Genomic DNA, 23430 nt, shown 5'->3' with positions numbered 1-23430 from the left:
TTCTTCAGCGCTGGCTGCCTGCTATCTTTGTGTGTTAGCTCAATTTCTAGCAGGCAGCCATCGCGGTCTTCTGTGACGTCAGGTTCTTCTTCTCCCCTCTTCCGATGTTGCCTCGTCGCCTCTTGTCACTGTAATGATGGAAGCACGCCTTGCATCCCATTTATATAGGCATCACCGTCCCATCATGCTCCGGCAGGTACCCACGTGGTGGGTGCCTACCCACGTGCACCCACCACGTGGGTACCTGCCGGAGCATGATGGGACGGTGATGCCTATATAAATGGGATGCAAGGCGCACTTCCATCATTACAGTGACAAGAGGCGACGAGGCAACATCGGAAGAGGGGAGAAGAACAGAAGAGAAGAACCTGACGTCACAGAAGACCGCGATGGCTGCCTGCTCGTAATTGAGCTAACACACAAAGATAGCAGGCAGCCAGCGCTGAAGAAGAAGGCACCGGACAGCTGCAGAAGAACCGGGGTTCGCCGAGTCAACAGCGGAGAGCGGCGAAGATAGAAGAAGACCCCTGGAGAGCGGAGAAGACCCCCCCCGGAGAGTGGAAGAAGAAGCCACCCCCGGAGAGCGGAGAAGACCCCCGGAGAGCGGAAGAAGAAGCCCCCCCTGGTATTAGAGCTAATAAAGAAGACAGGGGGGGCCTCCGGAGCAGAATAATAAATTATTTTAAAAACCCTTGTGTTGTGTGTTTACTAACTTTTACTTTTTGCCTACAGGTGAATGGGTAGGGGTACGATGTACCCCATATCCATTCACTTAGGGTGGGGGCCGGTATCTGGGGGACCCTTATTTGAGGACACTCCCAGATTCCGATAAGCCCCCGCCCGCAGACCCCGACAACCAACGGCAAGGGTTGTCGGGAAGAGGTCCTGTCCTCATCAACATGGGGACAGGGTGCTCTGGGGTGGGGGGGCCCGCAGTGCGCCCCCCTGCCCCAGAGCACCTAACCCCCCATGTTGAGGGCATGCGGCCTGGCACGGCTCAGGAGGGGGGGGGGCGCTCGCTCGTCCCCACTCCCATTCCTGACCGGCCGGGTAGCGTGCTTTGGATACGGGTCTGGCATGGATTGTAGGGGGACCCCCTACGTCGAATTTTCGGCGTGGGGGGGTCTCCTTACAACCCATACCAGACCTAAGGGCCTGGTATGCTCCTGGGGGGGGAACCCATGCCGGTTTTTTTTATGAAAATTGGCATGGAGTTCTCCTCTCAGGAATGCATGCTGAGCGACGCTGTCATTTTTTTTATAATTATTTGTTTTCCCGGCGCGTATATTTTTTTTCACCCGTCGCAACTTTAGTGTCCCGTCACAATCCACAAAGCCGCCCGGCGTCAATTACGTTCGCGCGCTGCACGTCGGGAAAATTACGTCACACGCATGCGCAGTACGGCCGGCGCGGAGCGCGCCTCATTTAAATTTTAAACGCCCCCCGGAGAGGAGGACTGCCTTACGACGGCGGCACTTAAGTTACACGGCCTGAAATTTCTAGGTAAGTGCTTTGTGGATCAGACACTTATTTAGAAACTTTAAGTCAGTGTAACTTAACTGCTGAAAGTTAAGTTACGCCGCCTGGCTGAGGATTTGGCCCTTAATTCTCTGTTTTCCCCTCCCCCCGCACCCCTCCCCGCCAAGCGCAGGAAGGGGAGGTGATGTAAGGCCTCATTCTCGGTCAAAATTTAAAGGGTGTCATATTATGTAAGTAATGGGGGGCAAGTGTCTACATAGAGAAGAAGGAAAGGACGGAAAGGAAAGAAAGGAAGGGATGGGGAAGGGAGGGGGGAGAAGAGAAGTGAAAGGGGGTAAATAAAGCCAAAGCAAAAGCGCTGAGGGGAAAGAACAGGGAGAGAGGGAATGAGGGAATGGGTCCACGCCTGCCCTCCCCCCCACACCATCGGGAGGAGGGAACTCCCTCAACTCCGTCGGCTCAAGAAACATACTGTCGGTAGCGATCAGTGGTAACAAAATGGTTCCAGCAAGCCCAAGTAAAGAAGAATTTCTGCACTCTATCCTGGGAAATGTGAATCAGCTCCTCCATTTCTTTTATCAGAGAGATCCGGGAATGCAAACTCTGGCAGCATTGACCATGTGCATGGCCAGGGACTTGAAATAATCTTTTTTGGGAATCGATGAATGATGCAGAAGGAATTGAGAAGGAGTGTAATCCAGGGTGTAGGTGGTGACATGTGAGATGAGGTCGTGGACCTCCCTCCAGAAAGGCTGGAGGGCGCTGCAATCCCACCACACATGGAGCATAGTCCCCACTCCCTTACCACATCTCCAGCAAGTGTCGGGGATATTAGGGGAAAATGTATGAAGGCGCGACGGGGGTTCTGTACCATTTGGTAAGCACTTTGTAACCGTTCTCTTGAACAGCCACGTTCGCAGAGCCTTTATGGGCGAATTCATAAATAGTGTGCCAGTCCTCAGCTGACAGGGAGGCCTGAAGGTCCTTGTTCCATGCGAGCTGTGGCGGGGATGGTGTTTGCGGCTGGCCTTCCATTAAGATGGTATACAAAAGAGAGATCAGGTGCCTTTGCAGCGTTTTGCGATGGCACAGAGACTCGAAGGGCGTGAGTTGTCGCATCCAGAGCGATTGGTCCGCCACGGACGCGAGAAAAATGTCGAATCTGTCTGTAGGTCCAGAACGAAAATGAGGATGTCTTAGAGCTGGCTTTCAAGGCTTCAAATGACAGAGGTCTCCCAGCGGAGAAAAATTGAAGGGCCAGTATGTCCTCAAAGGGCCATTCCTGACTCAAAAAATCCACCGACACGCCAGGTGGGAAATCTAGATTCCCCCGCAGGGACGTCAGAGGGTTCGGTTGGGAGGACGGGGGACCTAACGTTGAGCTTTCTTGAAGACTAGAAGTGAAGGATAAATGAATGGATGATTCTGTGAGGATTGGGGCCAATTCCTGGGAGGTAGCCATGGGAGTAGGTGTAGGGGCTTGGAGAGAAGCTTCTCTCCAGGAGGACCATAGCTTCCTTGAGGCGTGGATATTCCAGTCAGCTATCCTCGTGAGATGGCATGCACTATGGTACTTCTGAAGATCTGGGAGGCCAATGCCCCCTCTGGATTTAGGTAAAGTGAGTCCTGGAGTACTTTATTCGTGGCTGGGACCCCCTCCAGAGGAAGTTGAGCATGCCTTTCTATATGATGTGAAGAATGCCGAAGGCAAGGAGATGGGTATGGACTGTAGCAGGTAGAGTAAGCGTGGCAGAATTATCATTTTAATCAGGGCCGAACGACCGAACCAAGAGACATTCAGACCCATCCAATCTCTAAGGCATGATTGAGCTTTAAGAAGGGCTGGGTGGAAATTCTTCATGTACAGGTCCGCCAGGTTGGGGGGTATTTGAATACCAAGATAAGTGAGGGAGTCCTGAGTCCATCTAAAGGGGAAAAATTCCTGACAGTGCGAAACTTCCATGGAGGGGAGGGAGACGTTAAGCGCTTGAGACTTCGTATGGTTAATTTTTAGATTTGAGAGGGAGCCAAAATGATCTAGGTCTTTAAGGAGATTGGGAAGGGAGATCCTGGGGGAGCGCAAGGACAAAAGAACATCGTCTGCAAAGGCAGCCACCTTGAACTCCCTCCCCCCCACATTGATCCCCAAAATATCTGGGTTGTCTCTCAGCCTATTGAGAAGGGGCTCCAGTGTAAGAATGTATATCAAAGGCGACAGGGGGCAGCCCTGTCGCGTCCCGTTGCTAATGGGAAAGACGTTCGACAGGTGGCCATTGACTTTAACCGCGGCCGAAGGACCCGCATACAGGGCCAAGATATGCGACAACAAGCGGGGCCCCAGGCCCAAAGCTACTAGCACCTCCTGCATGTAGTCCCAGGCCACTCTGTCGAACGCCTTTCAGCATCGAGAGAAAGAAAAAATCCTTGGGTCCTTGAAGACGTGAGCCAACGGTGTAAATTCAGAGTACAGATGGTGTTGTCCCTGGCCTCCCGTCCAGGGACAAAACCCACCTGATCTAATGAGATAATACCCGGGATTAGTGGCGCCACCCTATTTGCAAGGATTTTTGCGTATATTTTTATGTCCACATTTAGGAGCGAAATCGGACGGTAGCTGGCCACTGCAGAAGGGTCCTTACCCTCCTTTGGGATCACCGTTATGTGGGCTGTCAGCATGCTGCCGGGCTTAATCTGAGGGTCGGACAGGGCATTAAATAAGTTCAGGAGCTTGGAGGTGAGTACCCCGCCAAAAGGACTTATAGTACTGCAGGGAGAAGCCGTCCGGGCCTGGGGCCTTCCCGGGCTTCATTTGTTTCACAGCATCTCCAACTTCCGCGGCTGTTATGGGGCTTTCCAGGGCGAGCGACTTTTGTGGGGAAATTGGGTTGGGGCCATATCGAGAAAGAAAGTCCTTAATCTGCGATCTCCTCGAAGAGATCTTGGACTGAGAGCGAGCTTGGGGATTGAGATTATACAGCTTAAAGTAAAAATCTTCGAATTCCTTAGCAATGTCTCCGTTCTTAACTAGCCGGGTACCACCTCGGACTTGAATGTGGTGAATCGTGGAAGCAGGCTTAGAGTTTTGTACCGAGCGCGCCAAAAGGCGCCCACTCTTGTTGCCCTGTTCGTAGAAGATCCTCTGCCTGAGAATATACCGCCTCTTAGCGCGTTTGCCCAGCTCCTCCATAAGAGAAGTCCTAGCTTGTGTCAAGTCTTGTAGGGTGGCCTGGGCGTGTGACTTCTTGTGTGATGCTTCGAGCGACTTAATCGTCGCCATAAGGGAGTTTATGTGTTCCTGGCGTTGTTTCTTGGCTTTCGTAGCCAGGGCGATCAGCTCCCCCCGAATGACGCACTTGTGCGCCTCCCAAAGGGAAACCGGGGAGACCTCCGGGCTAGAATTCTCCGTGAAGTACTGTTGGATGCGCGTGCGGATTTGGTCAGTAACAGATAGATCCTTAAGCAAGGAAGAATTCAGACGCCAAGTCTTAGTTCTAGAGGACGTTTCGGGAAAAGTTAAGGTAACACTAATCGGGTGGTGGTCCGATAAAAACATCGGTTCGATTGTGGAATTCTGAAGGGAAGTCAGATCCGATTGGGAGAGGAAAAAGTAATCGATCCTAGAGTATTTTTGGTGGGGGGCCGAAAAAAAGGTATAGTCCCTATCCGAGGGATACAGCATGCGCCAGACATCATGCAGGGACAGATTCTGTAGGCGTAGGTTGATTTGCCTCAATGCTTTATAGGTCAAGGTGGAGGTACTGGAGGAGGAGTCCAGCAGGGGGTTCAGGGGGACATTGAAGTCCCCCCCTAGAAGCAAGAGACCCGACTTGAATGACGCTAAAAGGTCGCATGTAGTCTTGAAAAAGGCCACCTGGTGGTCATTGGGACAATAAATATTGGCCAGCGTGATAGGTTTAGATTCATAAGATCCCTTAAGGAAAATGTACCTACCCTCCGGGTCTATAAGGGAATCATCCAGAGTGAAATTCGCATGTTTGGACACCAGGATGGAGACCCCCTTCGTTTTGGAGCTGGGGTTAGTAGCGTGAAACGCGGTCCGATAGATATGATTAGCGAGTTTGGGAATGGCGTCCAAACGGAAGTGGTCTCCTGTAAAAAAAAGAAAATGGGCTCCATATTTGGAGAGCGAAGATAAAACCTGAGACCTTTTCTCTGGTAAGTTGAGGCCTTTAACATTAAGAGATTCACATTTCAAGGATATGGGTGTCATAGCTAATGGTCAATGCTGCAGGGTCTGGTATCAGGGGGATGAGGTTGAGAACGATAGGCCTGAGGATCAAGGAGCTAGAAGGGGGAGAGACGGCGGGGAGAACCACAGGGAGGACAGGCGCGGACCCAGTCGAAGGCACAGGAAGAGGGGAGATCAAGAGAGAGGGGAGGAGGAAGAAGAAGAAAAGCTAGGGAAGGGGGAGGAGGAGGGCGATGGAATAGAGGGGTCGAGGTAGGGAAGAGAAGGGAAAGTAAAGGATCGGAACAGGAAGAGTAGAGGGAAGTTCGAGACAGAGAAAATATGAACCAGAGGTGATATTAGGCCTGCTAAATCACCTAAAAAGGGGGGAAGGTCTGGAGGGTCAGCAAGAATCCCAGTGGGATAGCTGTGTGGGAGCGAAATCAGGGACAGAAACCTCGAAGGGAAAACGGTCCAGGGATAGAAATTAGAACGTATGATAAATAAAAAAGGGTGTTGAGGGGAACCCGTGAATTGTATAAAGATGAGGTGCAGGACAGCCCTATATAGTATGCGGAGCACAAGGGCTGAGGTGAGTGGTAGGTGGTGTACAAAACAGTGGTCTCATCAGGGAGAGAGGGAGAACAGTGCATATATATTAAACAAGTGCAGATAAGTCTATGCGGTATCAGCATAGATACAACAAGTATCGCCACATATCTATAACACAGTGCCCTTATGGACGTAAAGTTACTAAGGGACAGAAAAAGATTAACATAATAACATGCAACACGCCCGTGTGGTTAAAAAGGTATAAAATAGATGTCTGGAGGACCATAAAACACAATACAATTATAGCTCACCCTCCTCCCTCCCTCCCCCCCGGCCACCCCCCACCCCCGCAGATAGCGAAGGAAGAATCTCAGACTCCAAGGGGAGGACGTAGGGAGCATTGGGACCAGCGCCAGGTCAGTGGGATCGGGAGAGCCACCCCCCTCAGAGAATTAGCCAATGTGAGCCAGCTGAGAGTATCTCTAACAGGGGGTAAGCGAAGAGAGGATGGGGGCCGGGGGCCAAAAGGGGGAGGGGAAGGGAGGAGAGGAGAGGGAAGCGAGAGGAAAGAGGGGGGGTGAAGGAGGGGGAGGAAGGAAGGGGAGGGGGGCGAAGGAGGGGAAGGGGAGGGGATGAAGGGTGGGGGAAGGTAAGGATAACAAGGGGGGGAGGGAAGGGAAAGGGGGGGGGCGGGGGTGAGACGGGGGTGAGATAAGGGGCGGGGACCCGCGCAGAGACGTGTAAGCACAGCGGACAAAAGCAGGTCACAAAACATCAGCAGTACCCCTTGGTTACCCTTGTGGAGACGTGGGAGCTGAGGAGGGGCCCAGAAGACCATCAGACATGCCCTTGATGAGGACGTATCAGACCTGTAGGTTTCAGAGGCATTGCATCAAAAGGTTCTAGTCCTGATGGAAGTCCAAGTATGCAAGGAGGTCTCACAGCACATGCACGGGGCAAGGGGGATTAGAGACAAAAGGAAAAAAAAAAAAATAATAACACCAAAAGAAAAAAGGGGGCTAAAGTGCATGATCCCGACATCTCACATGCACCAGCAACATCGAGTGGAAGTCAGTGTCAGCTATTCCGCGCACAGAGGCACAACTGGTCAGTAGCTGCAGAACGCCAGAGGAACACTCGAGTCATGCAAAACCTGCACACACACGGGGGTTGAAGCTTGAGTCCAAAGAGAACAGGAGTGGCGACACAAAACAAGGGATCGTAACGATCTGTGCATCAGGCCTCGATCCGGTCTCTACCTCTTGGTGGCGTCGAGGGGGAGCCCGGGTTGTGTTGGTAGAGATCGCGTCTAGAAGCATGATTACCTGAGGAGGAAGGACCTGCCCTGTTCCTGCGGGATCTGTGGCGCTGAGCTTTCGGGGACGGATTCATGGAGACTGGGAGCCATGGTTCCGAGGGGAAGTAGAAAGCATACCAGTCCGGGAGGTCCACGGGCGGTAGATCGAGCTGCTCGCAGAAGTTGTGAAGGTCCTCGGGTGTGCGGAGGAGAGCGGAGCGCCCCCTGGATGATGCCGACAGCGCAAAGGGGAACTTCCAACGGTATTGTATGTTTCTTGCGCGTAGGGCCTCCAGCAGGGGGCGCAGGGCGCGCCTGTTCTGAAGTGTGATCTGGGACAGATCTTGAAATAGTTTCACCTCCACCCCATCATGGAGGATTCGTCCTCTCGCTCTTGCTTTGCGAAGGATCTCCTCCTTGAGCTGGAAGTTAATCACATAACAGATCACATCTCTAGGGGGTTCGTTGTCTCTAGGCGGGGGACGCATCGCTCGATGGGCTCTCTCCATTTTGACGGGCGAGTCCGCCGGGCGCTCCATTAAGTCATTAAAGATAGCTTGGAGAGATTGCTGCAAGTTCCCCGGTTCTACACTTTCAGGGAGACCCCTCACACGTATGTTGTGCCTCCGACCCCGGTTGTCGAGGTCCTCGACGTGTCTGTGGAGCTCCAGGAGGTGAGGGAGCTGGGCGTCATAGGTGCCTTGAACTTGGCGGAGTGCAGCCCCGTGAGCCTGGGTGGTTTGTTCCACCTCATCGATCCGATGGGCCACTGCACGGATCTCCGTTTTGAGATCAGCCACCGCCGCCGTGACAGCATTTTTAATGTCCGCGGTCATCGTTTCCAAGTCAAATAGGCTAGGGGGGTGTGTGCGTCCTGCAGACGAAACTGGCTCCAAGGTCTGCAGGCCGGATTCCAGGCTAAGCGGGCTCGGGGTTTGGGCCTGTGAGGCCGCGTGTGCCGCCATGCGTTGTGTTCGGAATATCTCCGGGATGTTCCTGCTCAGCTGAGTAATAGGCTCACCTGTTGCCCTGGACGTAGACGAGCTTCGGTGGCTCTGCTCATGGCGAAGGGCGGGTTGTGGGTTCCCCAAAAGGCAAGATTCTATCCCTGGATCTCAGGAGCTCAAGGCTTAAGCTTCCATCTTGGTCTCCGTCCAGGCCACGCCCCTCAGCACTGATGATTTTAACATCCAATCATGTAGAAGCAATTTTTTTTTTTTTTTGTTCTTTTCTTGCTTGTCCACTTGTAGTACAAAGTGGATTGCCTTTAGTAAATGACCCCAAAGTCCAAGATCCCTAATAATTTGGGGTGTACACAGCAAAATGCTAGAGTGCAATTTACATAATGGGAAACTATTTAGATTGATCTGTGTGTCCCCAAGTAAAGACATTAGTAAGGTTTTTCCTGTTTGGCTATGTGACAGGAAGTGAATGAATTTGAAGTAGAAAGTGACAAAATTTGGGAGGTGTCTTCACCCTTATCATCCCAAAAAAAATAAGCAGACTTTTAATCCATCTGCAATCTAGCCCCAAGTAAAAAGAAGAAAGGATTTCATTTAGTTTAAATTTGCGAAGACACATTCCTCAGATCAACTGTGATGCATGTCAATCGCCCATTTAGCCCTTGTTTAATAGAAAACACCAGTTGCCTTTCATTAGAAACATTTGTTAGTCCGATCCTGGAAATCTGCATCTGCTTTACTATCACGTTCCCTAAAAATTGTGTTCCTGCACATAGATGCGCGACCACCGTGTATTGGATATGCGCATATGTGGTTCTCGGAAAGCGGTGGCCAGCACACAGGACATCACGCCCCTACAGGAAGTTGCTTGTACTGCTGCTAAAGGTCTCTGAGAAAGGGATGATACTTATTTGCAAATGAAGAAAATTGTTTATTTAACATTGGGTGGTGTTTGTGGGGGTCCCTAACACACATTCATATATATTAGCAATGCTGTATCCTGGCCTATTGGCATGGTTATATTTTCTTGGTCCTCTCAATAAAATTATCAGAAATTTGTGCTTAAAGTAGAACTATAATCAACACTTTTTTTTTTTTTTTTTTCATTTTGATAGAGTGAGGGAGGGTTATAGCCGCTGTCAGTTTATTTTGTACCATCCCTGTCCAATTGCGGAGATTTGCCTTCACTTCCTGCCCCATAGCCAAACAGGAAGTGAGAGGAAAAACTATGCAAATTAAGGGAATCCAATGACCCCCCCCCCCTGAAAATTTCTGGGCGGGTCATAAAAAACAGGGTGTGGCCGTGACAGGAAGGGGTGGGTCATTTTTCTATTAGAAGGTGCAGAAGTTTAGTCGGACCTAGGGCAGCACAAAACCTAAATATACTACTGCATATTAGAGCTTATTTAGACAGGATCCGATTTACAGCATGTTTTTAGATTGTGGGAAGAAACCCACGCAGGCACAGGGAGAACATGCAAACTCTAGGCAGATGGTGTCATGGGCGGGATTCTAACCAGCGACCCTTTTTGCTGCTAGGTGAAAGTACTATCCACTACACCACTGTGCTGAACGAACATGATTGCGGCTGAAATCATAAGATCAGTGTTTTTTTTGTTTTTTTTTCTGATCTCATGCTTTCCAGCCTGGAGGACAGATGTGGGGTCTTATTGACCCTGCCTCTCTCCATAAAGAGGACCTGTCACACCCTAGTCCTATTACAAGGGATGTTTACATTTCTTGTAATAGGAATAAAAGTGATCAATAAAAAAAGAGGAAAAAACTGTGCAAAACTAAAAAAATCCGTAAAAAAAACGCCCCTGTCCCTAGTAGCTCGCACTCAGAAGCAAACGCCCATGTAAGTCCCGCCCACATATGTAAACGCTGTTCAAACCACACATGTGAGGTAATGACGCGTGCATTAGAGCGAGGGCAATAATTTTAGCACTAGACCTTCTCTGTATCTCTAAACTGGTAACCTGTAAAAAAATTCAAGCGTCGCCTATGGAGATTTTTAAGTCCCGAAGTTTGGCACCATTCCATGAGTGTGTGCAATATTAAAGCGTGACAAGTTGGGTATCTATTTACTCCGTGTAACATCATCTTTCACATTATCCCTAAAAATTGGGCTAACTTTACTGCTTTGTTATTTTTTAATTCATGAAACCGTTTTTTTAGGCGTTTGAAAAATTATTGCGCAAATACCGTTGCAAATAAAAAATTTTAATGACTGCCACTTTATTCCCTAGGGTGTCTGCTAAAAAAATATATATAATGTTTGGGGGTCCTGAGTAATTTTCCAGGAACAAAATAAATATAATTTTTACATGAAGGAGATAAGTGCCAGAATAGTCGTGGTATGGAAGTGGTTAAAGTGAAACAATAAAAGTGAAATATTCCTTTACAGTTCATAGAGGGGGGGGGTATAGCATGCCTGTGAAGTAGCGCATGTTTCCCGTGCTTAGAACTGTCCCTGTACAAGATGTCATTTATGAAGGTAAAGTACTCATGGCTATAAAGAATACAGTCATTGCTCATAAAAAAAAAAGAAACGTGGGGGTCCCCCCAAATTCAATTACCAGGCCCTTCAGGTCTGGTATGGATATTAAAGGGAACCCCGCCGTCAAATAAAAAAAGACGTGGAGTTCCCCCAAAATTCCACACCAGACCCCTTATCCGACCTGGCCAGCCACAGAAAAGAGGGGGGGCGAGAGAGCGCCCCCCCTCTACTGAACCATACCAGGCCACATGCCCTCAACATGGGGAGGGTGCTTTGGGTTCCCCCAAAGCACCTTGTCCCCATGTTGATGGGGACAAGGGCCTCATCCCCACAGCTCATTGAAATCTGGAAGACCCCTTTAACAAAGGGGACCCCCAGATCCCGCCCCCCCCTGTGTGAAATGGTAATGGGGTACATTGTACCTCTACCATTTCACCAAAAAAAGTGTCAAAAATGTAAAAAAAGACAATAGCCGGTTTTTGACAATTCCTTGATTAATGTCTTCTGTCCCACATCTTGCACGGCTTCTTCCCTGGACGATCCGCTTCCAATTGAAGTTCCCGCTGTGTGACGCTCCTGTGACCCTGCCCCCCTCTGACGCCACAGGGAAAGTCATAAGAAAGTCCCTGTCTTGTACATGTGCGTCAGAGGGGGGCGGGGTCACAGGAGAGTCACACAGCGGGAACTTCAATTGCAAGCGGATCGTCTGGGGAAGAAGAAGCCGTGCAAGATGTGGACGAGAAGACCGAAGGAAGAAGATGGAGGAAGAAGCCGGTGCAAGATGTGGACGAGAAGACCAAAGGAAGAAGCAGAGAAAGAAGAAGAAGATGGGGGGAAGAAACCCGAATGAAAGCAGAAAAGAAGAAGATGGAAGAAGAAGCGCGGAAAGAAGACATTAATAATTGTTATTGTCGTTTTTTTACATTTTGACACTTTTGGAAGCGGATCGTCCAGGGAAGAAGCCGTGCAAGATGTGGGACAGAAGACATTAATCAAGGAATTGTCAAAAAACGGCTATTGTGTTTTTTTTACATTTTTGACACTTTTTTTGATGAAATGGTAAAGGTACAATGTACCCCATTACCATTTCACACAGGGGGAGGGGCCAGGATCTGGGGTCCCCTTTGTTAAAGGGGTCTTCCAGATTCCGATAAGCCCCCCGCCCGTAGACCCCCACAACCACTGGCCAGGGTTGTGGGGATGAGGGAGAGGGGGGGCGCTCTCTTGTCCCCCACTCTTTTCTACGGCCGGCCAGGTTACGTGCTCAGATAAGGGGTCTGGTGTGGATTTTTGGGGGAACTCCACGCCATTTTTTTTTTAAATTTGGGGTGGAGTTCCCCTTAAAATCCATACCAGACCTGAAGGGCATGGTAATGGAATTTGGGGGGACCCCACGCTTTATTTTTTTATGAATGAATTTGCTCTGAATTGCCGGGAGCCGACAATTCATTATAGCCACGAGTGATTTTTTAAATTACTTTTTTTCCTTCAGAATGTCATTTTGAGCAGAGACAGTTCTAAGTACAGGAAATACTCGCTATTTCACATGCTTACTTCACCCCCCCCCCCCCCCCCCCGTGGTACGAAATTTAAAGGAACATTTCACTTTTATTGTTGCACTTTAAGCATTATTAAATTCACTGCTCCTGAAAAAACGGCTGTTTTAAAAAATTAAAAAAGCATTGATACATATCCCCTGGGGCAGCACTCAGGTCCCCAAACACTTTTTAGGACAAAAACTAGCATATTAACCTTTACAATTAACACTTTTGATTTCTACCATAGACTTCTAAAGGGAGTTCAGCGGCGGCTTTACATATTAATTGCATTGCGCCCTGTGCTGCGCTGGTTCATGCGCCTAATTAAGGATTCATCTGGCATGCCAATTAAGCCATGAACCGGCGCAGCGCATTGCTTTTAGTAAATCAGCCCCAGTGTAAAGTAGTGAGTGTATAACTTGTATAACAGTGTACATTTGCTGTCCACTCAAAATAACTCAACACACGCCATTAATGTCTAAACCATTGGTAACAAAAGTGAGTGCACCCTTAAGTGAAAATGTCCAAATTGGGGCCCAAAGTACCAATATTTTGTGTGGCCACCATTGTTTTCCAGCACTGCCTTAACCCTCTTGGGCATGGAGTTCACCAGAACTTCACAGGTTGACACTAGAGTACTCTTCCACTCCTTCATGACAACATCACAGAGCTGGTGGATGTTAGAGACCTTGCGCTCCTCCACCTTCCGTTTGAGGATCCTCGATAGGGTTTAGGTCTGGAGACATGCTTGGCCAGTCTATCACCTGCAGCCCCAGACCATTACACTCCCATCACCATGCTTGGCTGTAGTCATAACACACTTGCCTTTGTACTCCTCACCTAGGTGCGCCACACACGCTTGACACCATCTGAACCAAATAAGTTTATCTTGGTCTCATCAGACCACAGGACATGGTTCCAATAAATCCATGTCTTTAGTCTGCTTGTCTTCATCAAACTATTTGCGGGCATTCTTGTGCATCATCTTTAGAAGAGGCTTACTTTCTGGGGCAACAGTCATGCAGACCAATTTGATGCAGTGTGCAGCGTCTGAGCACTGACAGGCTGACCCCCCTCCCCTTCAACCTCTAAACAATGCTGGCAGCACTCATACGTCTATGGCCCAAAGACAACTTTTGGATATGACGCTGAGCTTGTGCACTCAACCTCTTTGGTCGACCATGGCAAGGCCTGTTCTGAGTGGAAATTGTCCTGTTAAACCGTTATATGGTCTTGGCCACCGTGCTGCAGCTCAGTTTCAGGGTCTTGGCAATCTTTTTATTGCCTAGGCCAGGGGTAGGCAACCTGGGGGCCCTCCAGCTGTTGTGGAACCAAATTTCCCATGAGTCATCACAAGGCTGGCAATTACAATTACTCCCAGAGGCATGATGGGACTTGTAGTTCTGCAAACAGCTGGAGGGCCCCAGGTTGCCTACCCCTGGCCTAGGCCATCTTTATGTAGAGAAAAAATATTTTTTTTTCAGATCCTCAGAGTTATTTGCCATGAGGTGCCATGTTGAACTTCCAGTGACCAGTATTGGAAAGGGATAACACCAAATTGAACACACCTGAGTCCTTGTAACACTAAGGACCCTTTCACGTGGTGAAAGCCCACCCCAAACCTGTTAGGTAAGATAAAGTATGCACACCTTAGTTACGATGTTCCCTTCGGTACCGGGAGAATGAATTTAGCCCTTGCAGTAACGAGACTGACACGGTAATAGGTTAAAAATCATTCTGCTCTTTTTGACGTGGGCTTTCCCTTTTATAGGGCATTCACAACAGAAGGAAATGCATATACATGTCTTATTATCATTGGTTAATACACTGTTACTGGGCGGACGCCCCTTCGGGCGTTGCTGCTAGCAAAGCTGTCGTTACTTCTTGCCTAATCTTAAACACTCGTGATCATCCGTTTGAAACTGGCCATTACTATATATAGTCATCACAAGACTTACACATGACAATACACAGCAATATTTATGCAATCAATGTGTTACTGTTATTAACCATTGACATCCCTCCAATCCCCTCTTAGAATCCAAATAATTCTAAATTATGTGGTTCTCCTTCTCCATCCTTCTTTTATCATGATACATATTCAGATAAATTCTATTCGCAGCTGCTGGGTCGGGTATTTGGGACATTTTAACAACTATGCACATTATGAGCCTATAACAAGCATATAAGAATAATCATAAAGATGGCTAGGGCAGCACTTTTTAACCATGTCAGCATTCCTGCTCAAAACTTAAGTTTGCAAAAAGATCCCAGGTTTTGGCAATATTCCTAGCTTAATAGTACATTTGTAATTTGCTTACTTCTTTATAGATATATATATATATCTCAACATTATCAGTACCCTATTGCGGGGTCACTACCATATCTTCTCTACCTAGTATGACACCAAAGGGTCCACAGTACTACTTCACATCTATGTGGAGCAAAGATCTTCTTAAGGTGTATGTGGATACATATCTTTTACTCATTCATATCACCCGTCTTGGCATCATACGAATCTGCTAATCTGACAATCTGATAACACTCTATCTCTTCCCTGGGGTGATCTTCCTCAATTCTAATTGTCATTGTAGTACTAATTGTATTTTTCACAATAACAATTGCTCCCTAATTGCTCTAGTTTCTATATTTAATTTAGTAATATCATCAGAGTTCTTCTCCATTATTTCATCAATAATTCCAGCATATTTATTCAACCTTTTCATTAAGTCTATCCCCCACCCACTCCATGAGGGGAACCATGCCCAAGCCATATCTTTCTCCTGGAACAAATCCCGTTTCCCACGATACTAAAGGGGATATCTGGGGTGCATGCTGGCCTCTAATAGATGTCTTCCCTTATCATTCCCTAACACACCCATTATAGGGATCAGTGATGCAAGGTAACACCATCCCTGAGGATCTATGGGAATCCATGGATGGCATGTTTTCCCACAACAGATGTAAATATTGTTCCCTAAAGCTAAGGGTCGCTTGTTGAATATTGACATCATTTTGTCAAAGACTGGAAAAGGTTAAACTCGCCAATAACTGGCCCACTGGGGAGGTGGAACTGGAGCTAAGAAAGTTCATTAGAGTGATGTTTAGGTGTGAAAGAAAGGGCTTTCAATTGAAGTCATTGAAAAGTTAATTTTAGCTTGTTGGCAAACTTCAGCCCCTTTTGTGGAGACCCCTAACCTAAAACACCAGTCTGGGAAATAACTTCTACTCATGATTTGAAAAGTAGGGGTATCATTTGAAAACATTCTTGTGATATTGGTAAGGACGAGGGGAGGTATGTTATTAAGGAAAGGGGTGAAGTTTCGAGGTACTGCCATTAGGGGAATCCTAGTAGTGCTAGGATGGAGCTTACTACATATCCTACATTTTTCATATCCAGATTTCTGGGCATAGACATATTTAAACTTTAATAATAGCATTTTGTCTGTAAAACCCTCTGAGTTCTCATTTCTCTTGTGTCTATCATGTGTGTTATTGGTATTGTCCTGTTGTGGAGTGTTGGATTTCCACAAATGCTCTTTATATGTCCCAAATCTTCAGGGTGATAGATACAGTTAGTTATCAGCCAAACTGGCAGGAATACGATTAGGACAGTCCAAAATAGGAGGCACAAGGCTTTCCCAGAAGTCTGTGGTGAAATAAGCGATGTCATCTTGTCGGAGGCCTGGGCTGTCAGCCCTCGTTATTACCTCAGATCCAATTTGTGGGAGGTCGGAGTCATTTGCTCCTGTTAGTACCCCTTGTTGGAGGATTGGGCTTTCCCCTTCGTTTTGGTCATCTGCATTGACCGGTTCTGCTCTCAGTCTTGCTCTGGGGACCAATTTCACTCTGGTGGCATGGATCCATGTTGGGTGTTTTCCTGTGGAAAAGAAGGAAACTTACAGACAACTTTTTGCTCTATCTCATCTAGTTTAGTTATCAATGTCCTAACACAGTGGTCCTGAATTTGTTCTAAATCTCCTTCCTGCAAGGCCAGGGGTTTCTTTGCCCATGGGGTGGGAAAGGGTCTTCCCATTAGTATTTCGAAGGGTGACAGTTTCAATGATTTGTGGGGAGTCATGCGTATTTCTGCAAGAATAATAGGCAAGACTTCCTGGTTGACTTTTGAGGTAAAGGCTGGTCCTTTATCACTATTAATTTCCAGTGGGCATCCCCATCTGGGAATGATATGTTGAGTTAGAATTCTTGCTACTGTCTTTGCATCCTCAGCTTTTGTGGGATATATCTCTGGCCATCGTGAGAACATGTCCACGATTACCAGGGCATATTCCTGCCTACCTTTGTCACGGGGTATGTGTGTGAAGTCGATTTGGAGATGAGTGAATGGGGTTGTTGGATACTTGAGGTGTTGGTGGACTACCCGATTAGGGTTTGCCCGGAGGCATGTGATGCACCTCTGTACAAACCCAGCTACTAACTTGTCAACGTCTGTAATGTAAAAATCATTTTTAAGCAACAGTAGCGCTGTAGCTTTACTGTTGTGGCCTACCCCATGGTACTGGGCTATAAAAAGTGGTGCACTAGCCTGTGGGATACATGGTTTCCCCTCTTTGCAAATTAGTCCACTCTTTGGACTCTTTTGCAACACTGGATAACACCAATCATTTAGATCTGTGTCACTTGCCAAGTACTGGAGTTCCACTATCATTTGTGTGTCATCTAACGAGGGTGGTGTTAGTACGGCCATTTGTAGAGTAGCTGGTTGTTGTAGTGCGGCTTCTTTTGCTGTTCTATCTGCCAAAGCATTGCCCCTAGAAATCGGATCTCCACCCCCCCGTGTGTGCCCTACAATGTAGTATGGCTATCTCTGAAGGGAGGTGGACTGCAGCTAATAGATCATTGATCAACTGGGAGTGAGAAATTCTTTTCCCATCCGCTCCTATGAACCCTCGTCTAAATGGTGACAGGCTGTCCCTCGAACAACTGGCATGCTCTGGTCAAGGCTATCAGCTCGGCAGCCTGAGCCGACTGATAGGGGATGGGTTTTGCTTCATGTATGCAGTCAGGTAAACTTACAACGGCATATCCTGCGTTGTATGTGGTGTCATTTGGTCTTGTCCATGACCCATCCACAAACACAACATGTGAATCTGGTATGGGCAGGGTTGCCATGTCTAGTCTAGGGGAAGTCTCTGTTGTTACAGAAGTTAAACAGTCATGGTCTTGTGGAATGTCATCTGTCTCACCTTTCAGTCCCAATAATGCATTTAAGATAGGGGCAGGGCCTGCATTTGGGGAACAGTATTTGATTGACAAGGATGTGTTTCCTAAGAGGACTACTTCGTATCCACTTAGACGTTGGGCTGACATATGCTGGGTGTGTATCCCTCTTAGAAGATGGATGACATGGTGGGTAGTGTAAAGTGTGGTGGGGTGGCCCAGGGTGAAAACTACTGACATTTCCACCACCATTGCACATGCCGCTAGGGCTCTCAAACAAGCAGGCATACCTTGTACAGAAATTGGCATTACCTTCGAAAAAAAGCTACGGGTCTAAACTTTCCTCCGTGTTCTTGTGTCAGTACCCCCGCCATGGTTTTACAGTTGTCCCTTGCATATAGCGGAAATGGCTTTACATATTTCAGGGAGGCCCAAAGCAGGACTACACATCATTGCTAACTTCAACTTTTCAAAAGCGTTTAACATTTCTTGTGACCATATTATATCTTTTGGTTTGTCTGACAATGTGCACTGCCTCAAAAATGTTGTCATAGTAAGAACAGTCCGGTATCCACTGTCTGCAGTAATTTATCATACCCAGAAAAGATAGCATTTCTTTTCTGAGTGGTTGGGTTGACCAGGCCCAAGACAGATCGGATACGCTTAGGACTGATTTTCCTACTCCCTTGACTGAGGACAAAACCAAGATATTCAACTTCCTCTTTACACCATTGTAACTTTTTGGGTGAAACTTTGTGCCCACATTCATGTAACCAACCTAACAACGATAAACAATCTTCCCTGCAGGCCTCCCTTGATAGACTACAAACGAGGGGATATCCACGTATTGTAGCAGGGCAGAACCTTGGGGGAGGTGCCAGGGTTTTAATGTGGCTTGGAGGACTATGCTGTACACAACAGGTGAATCAGCATATCCCTGGGGCACCAGGTGAGTTGTTAACCCTCGAAGGTAAATGCAAACAGAGGCCTAGTGTCCTCGTGTACAGGTATACTGAAAAAGGCATTATTCAAATCAATTACAGAAACATAGGTAGCCTGTGCAGGGATGGAGGAAAGGAGAGAGGTGACATCTGGCACTATCGGGGCAAGAGGGATGATTAAACTATTTATAGCCCTTAGGTCTTGAACAAATCTGACACTACCGTCTGGTTTGGAAACAGGGTTGATAGGGGTACTATATGCAGAGCAGATAGGGGTTAAGATTCCCTTCTCTAAAAAGTCCTGTATCATAGGTCTGATTCCATCTAGTTTCTCTTTTTAGGGCTTGGTATTTGGGGGGGGGGGGGTGGAATGGGAATTATGCCAGAAGTTCCCTTCTTGATACATAATTTTTCTAACTCATATCTTTTTGAGTGATCTATGGGTTTGGGACATTTAGAATTGGGTCTGGGTCTGTCATACCAATAGGGGGCAACTTCTAACCATTATTTCCCCCCCCCATGTCTCATATAATCCTGGTCCCATTGTGGGTCCGGACCATAATATGGCCATGCGACCCGATCTTCTAGACACAGTCCCTTTACCATATGGAACAGGTCATTTGTCCCGTCCCTAGGGAAGGGTGAACAACTGTGTAATCCCTCTGTCCATCCCGCTATATTATCCACCCAAGGATTAATAAGAAAATAATCCGTGCCTCCTACTCGGGCAACGTATTCTTTGCAGTTTCTTGGACGTTGGGACATGGGTAGGAGGTAGGTTTACTATGTCTGGTCCCCATTGGTCTAAACACCGGAGTTGGTCAGTATAATAAACTGAACCCAATTTTTTCCCGACAGTTGTATAAATGCAAAAATCTTCGTGCCACACACACTGGAAACAAGATCCCGGTGTGGCTGGATCCCAGACAGTATGAATTGTGTTGGGTACCTTAACTATGGCTTGGATAATACAATTCTTATAAGTAAAGTCTGTGTTTTGCAAAATGAAAGTCTTGCGCTGACACAGGAAGCAAATCATTGGTTACAAACCACGACAGTATTCTGTCTATACGCTATACCAGCCCTCAAAATTTCCACTCGCCTACTAGCATTTGGCGAGTGGATTTAAGCTGGGGGCGAGTGATGACAGGGCTGCATGACCAATCTCCCTCCAATCTGTGCCTACACTTAGAGTCCCGATGAGATTGGCGGCCGAAGAGGAAGGTGCATGCTCGGAAAAATAGTCTGTTGAGCCGCGCACAGGCAGAGCAGTACACAGGTGCTCTCCTTACAATTCTCATTAAGCCATGGGACCTAACAGTATGACCTCTCTGAGCATGCCCCCCTCCCCCGGGCCCCGACCAATGTAGCTGGAGAGCAGAAAGTAATGAGTGAGGTGGAGGATTGCAAAAATTACCACTCCGGTGCAGCGCTCACTGAAAGTTGCCCTGACATAAGAGCGGCAGCCTTCTAGTTTGTGCAGTTTTCTTCTCCTTGTGCTCTATGTAAGTTTAGCCTGAGCACTGTGAACAGACTGGTCTCAATGTGTGCTGTGCGCTGTCAGTGTGCGCTGTGCTATGGTGTCAATGGCTGTGCAGTTGTGTGGATCTCAGCGCTGGATTGTACTCCCTCCCGCTGTGCTGCAGCTCCTCTCCTCTCTGCCAGCCTGAATAAAAGGGGGAAGTGGGGACATGCAAGCGTGGAGCCGCACACACAGGCTCCTGATGATGAGATGAATGGGAGAGAGAGAGAGAGGATGGATGGGAGTTGCAGAGGAGACAGCAAGATAATGGGGAAGAGACCCAGTTCTAGTGCCCTGTCCCTCTGGTCTGCCCCCAGTGCCCTGTCCCTCTGGTCTGCCCCCAGTGCCCTGTCCCATTTTGTTAAAGTTGTTGTTGGTAATATTTAATTTTGTAACTTGATTCTGCATAAAACATTGTCATTCCATGAGATAATCTACGAGGGCGTGTTTACGGGTGCAATTAGGCGCAGGGCAGTGTATGAATTAGGTGGGGCAACTGGTGGCGAGTAACTCTTGAGGCCTGGCTAGTGGCTCAAGACTTGAAATTTTGAGCCCTGCGCTATACTAATTAAGGAAGTGTCGACTTCACAATGAAAGTTTTTTTTTTTTTTCTTTGTATCTTTGTATGTGCTGTCCACTTTCGGATTATTAAACTATTAAATTAATAAGTGACTTCTGTGTACTACTCATATCTCTGGAGAGGTATTGTATTTTAGTGTCTAAGTGCTCAATCTATGTTATGTGCCAATCGGTATGCAATTTCACTGTATGTTGCCAGATTGCATGCTGATTGTAAGCTAACAGATCTGCCAGATGGAGATCTGTGTGTGTGTGTGTGTGGGGGGACAGTGGAAAGAGTGATTAACACTGGGATTCAAGCTTACAGGATAGCTGGAGGAACCCTAGAAGTGTGTAGTAATTGCTAGGACTGTTTTTCCAACCCTTAGCGTGCAGCAGATTGTATGTAAGATTTGTATCTGCCTGTGTGTGGTCAGCTAGCTGGATTGGAGTGAAGTCTCCCTCTAGTGGTGGTCAAAGGTAATGCAGGCTGTGAAGTATCACAGCCAGTCTTGCGTGTTTATTAAAAATTCCTTTAGTTCCTTATATAGCCCCGTCACGAGACGCTCGTTGTGGTTAGTGACTCACCACTGGCAAGCGCGATCGTGACAGATTGTGTAAAGCACAATCTTACTGTGTCTATCTTGAAACTAACTTGGCAGATTTTTTTAAAATTCCACTTGGTTATACCAAACACTAAACAAGCTTTACATCAAGGACAAATCATACAATATTACACAGACGACCGACTCAGTGTCACACACGTCTCAAAGCGGTCCTTGGCTTAGCTCACCTTCTAAGCACTCGTACCGCACAAACAGATAATTTCTTATTACTCTAAAATTCTTAATACTTTAAACAACAATATATTACTTAATACTTTAAACATCAATATTTTAAGCAGCAGTAATATAAGCAGCAATAATGGGTGATCATAACCAAGGTGCCTATGCCTCCCCGAGGCACTTGATTCTTAGCTATCCCTGATAACCTATATTATATGGCGCCAACCACTCTTACCCGTATCTAAAACACAATTAATTTACAGTCCCTGACTGCCTGGATTCAAAGGGAATTCAGGAATTGGTCCGAGCCCCGTTGACCGTATGAACAGTTACAGGGAGACCCCCTAAATCCCGGACGAGCCCCCAAACTGAAAGCCCACCCCAAACCTGTTAGGTAAGATAAAGTATGCACACCTTAGTTACGATGTCCCCTTTGGTACCAGGAGAATGAATTTAGCCCTTGCAGTAATGAGACTGACACGGTAATAGGTTAAAAATCATTCTGCTCTTTATGACGCGGGCTTTCCCTTTTATAGGGCATTCACAACAGAAGGAAATGCATATACATGTCTTATTATCATTGGTTAATACACTGTTACTGGGCGGACGCCCCTTCGGGCGTTGCTGCTAGCAAAGCTGTCGTTACTTCTTGCCTAATCTTAAACACTCGTGATCATCCGTTTGAAACTGGCCATTACTATATATAGTCATCACAAGACTTACACATGACAATCTTACATACACAGCAATATTTATGCAATCAATGTGTTACTGTTATTAACCCTTGACATCCCTCCACGTGGGTGGACCATTCAGGTCCGCCTGTCAGTTTTTTAGGCGGACCTGAACGGATGCTCCATGCAAGTCTATGGGGGGACAGATGTCATCGGACAGGCGGTCTATTTTCATCCGATCCCCCATAGGGGAGAGCGGAGCTATGACAGGGTTATCCATGCACAGTGTGTAGAGACAAATCTGTCATCTGCCTGCTCAGCGGGGATCAACGGAGAAATCCCTGCTGAGAAAAGCGGAGTCCGTACACGGACACGTCCGTGTGAAAGGGGCCTAACGAGTCACATGACACCAGTAAGGGAAAATGGCTAGATGGTTAGATTTGCACATATTTATTCACATATATATGTATGTTTAATTTGGTTTACACCTTTTCGACACTTCAATAAGGTATCCTTTTTGCACCAGCGCCCCCTATCACTCAATTATTCAAGGGAAAATGGCTAATTGGGCCCTATTTGGATGTCCAAATGGGGCCCAATTAGCCATTTTCCCTTGAATAATTGAGTGATAGGGGGCGCTGGTGCAAGCTGTACACTTAGGGGTGAACTCACTTTTGTTGTCAGGGTTTAGACATGAATGGCTGTGTGTTGAGTTATTTGAGAGGACCGCAAATGTACACTGTTATACAAGCTGTACACTTATTTACATTGTAGCAAAGTGCCATTTCTTCAGTGTTGTCACATAAAAATCTATAATATTTACAAAAATATGAGGGGTGTAGAGATGGCGTGGCTGATCGCCCGGCGGTCGGTTCACGGCAAACTTTGCTCGTTCGCGGTTCGCCGAACAGGCAGACATCTGGCGATATTCGCGCCCATCCGCAATTTTACATTGAGAAGAACTTTGACCCATGACACATCCATCAGGTGGTACAGGACAGCACATTTAGACATTTCGGCACATGGACACACCCCCTACCTTATAAATAGACCTGATCTGGTGGCCATTTTACATTCTGCTTTTTGTCAGTGTAGGAAGAGGTTGCTGTGTGGAGCAGGGAAAGGCTGTATTGAAACAAATCGCTAACTAATGCCGCGTACACACGATCGTTTTTCGGCATAAAAAAATACGTTTTTAAAAACGTCATTTAAAATGATCGTGTGTTGGCTTCACATTGTTTTTCGGCTTCTA

The 23430-nt window shown here is 47.3% G+C and overlaps 1 long non-coding RNA gene across 1 annotated transcript; it reads right to left on the bottom strand.

The window, feature by feature from the left end:
- Positions 1–14238: 14238 nt before the first annotated feature.
- LOC120909155 lies at positions 14239–22296 on the bottom strand. Its single transcript, XR_005741229.1, has 2 exons — positions 21919–22296; positions 14239–16397 (listed from the first exon to the last, which is right to left on the bottom strand). It is a non-coding gene; the product is annotated as an uncharacterized LOC120909155 (long non-coding RNA).
- Positions 22297–23430: the final 1134 nt, after the last annotated feature.

The sequence above is a fragment of the Rana temporaria genome, chromosome 8, assembly GCF_905171775.1.
Source record: "Rana temporaria chromosome 8, aRanTem1.1, whole genome shotgun sequence".
NCBI lineage: Eukaryota > Metazoa > Chordata > Amphibia > Anura > Ranidae > Rana > Rana temporaria.
The sequence above is the reverse complement of the archived record's forward strand: the minus strand, read 5'-3'. Positions and strand labels throughout refer to the sequence as shown.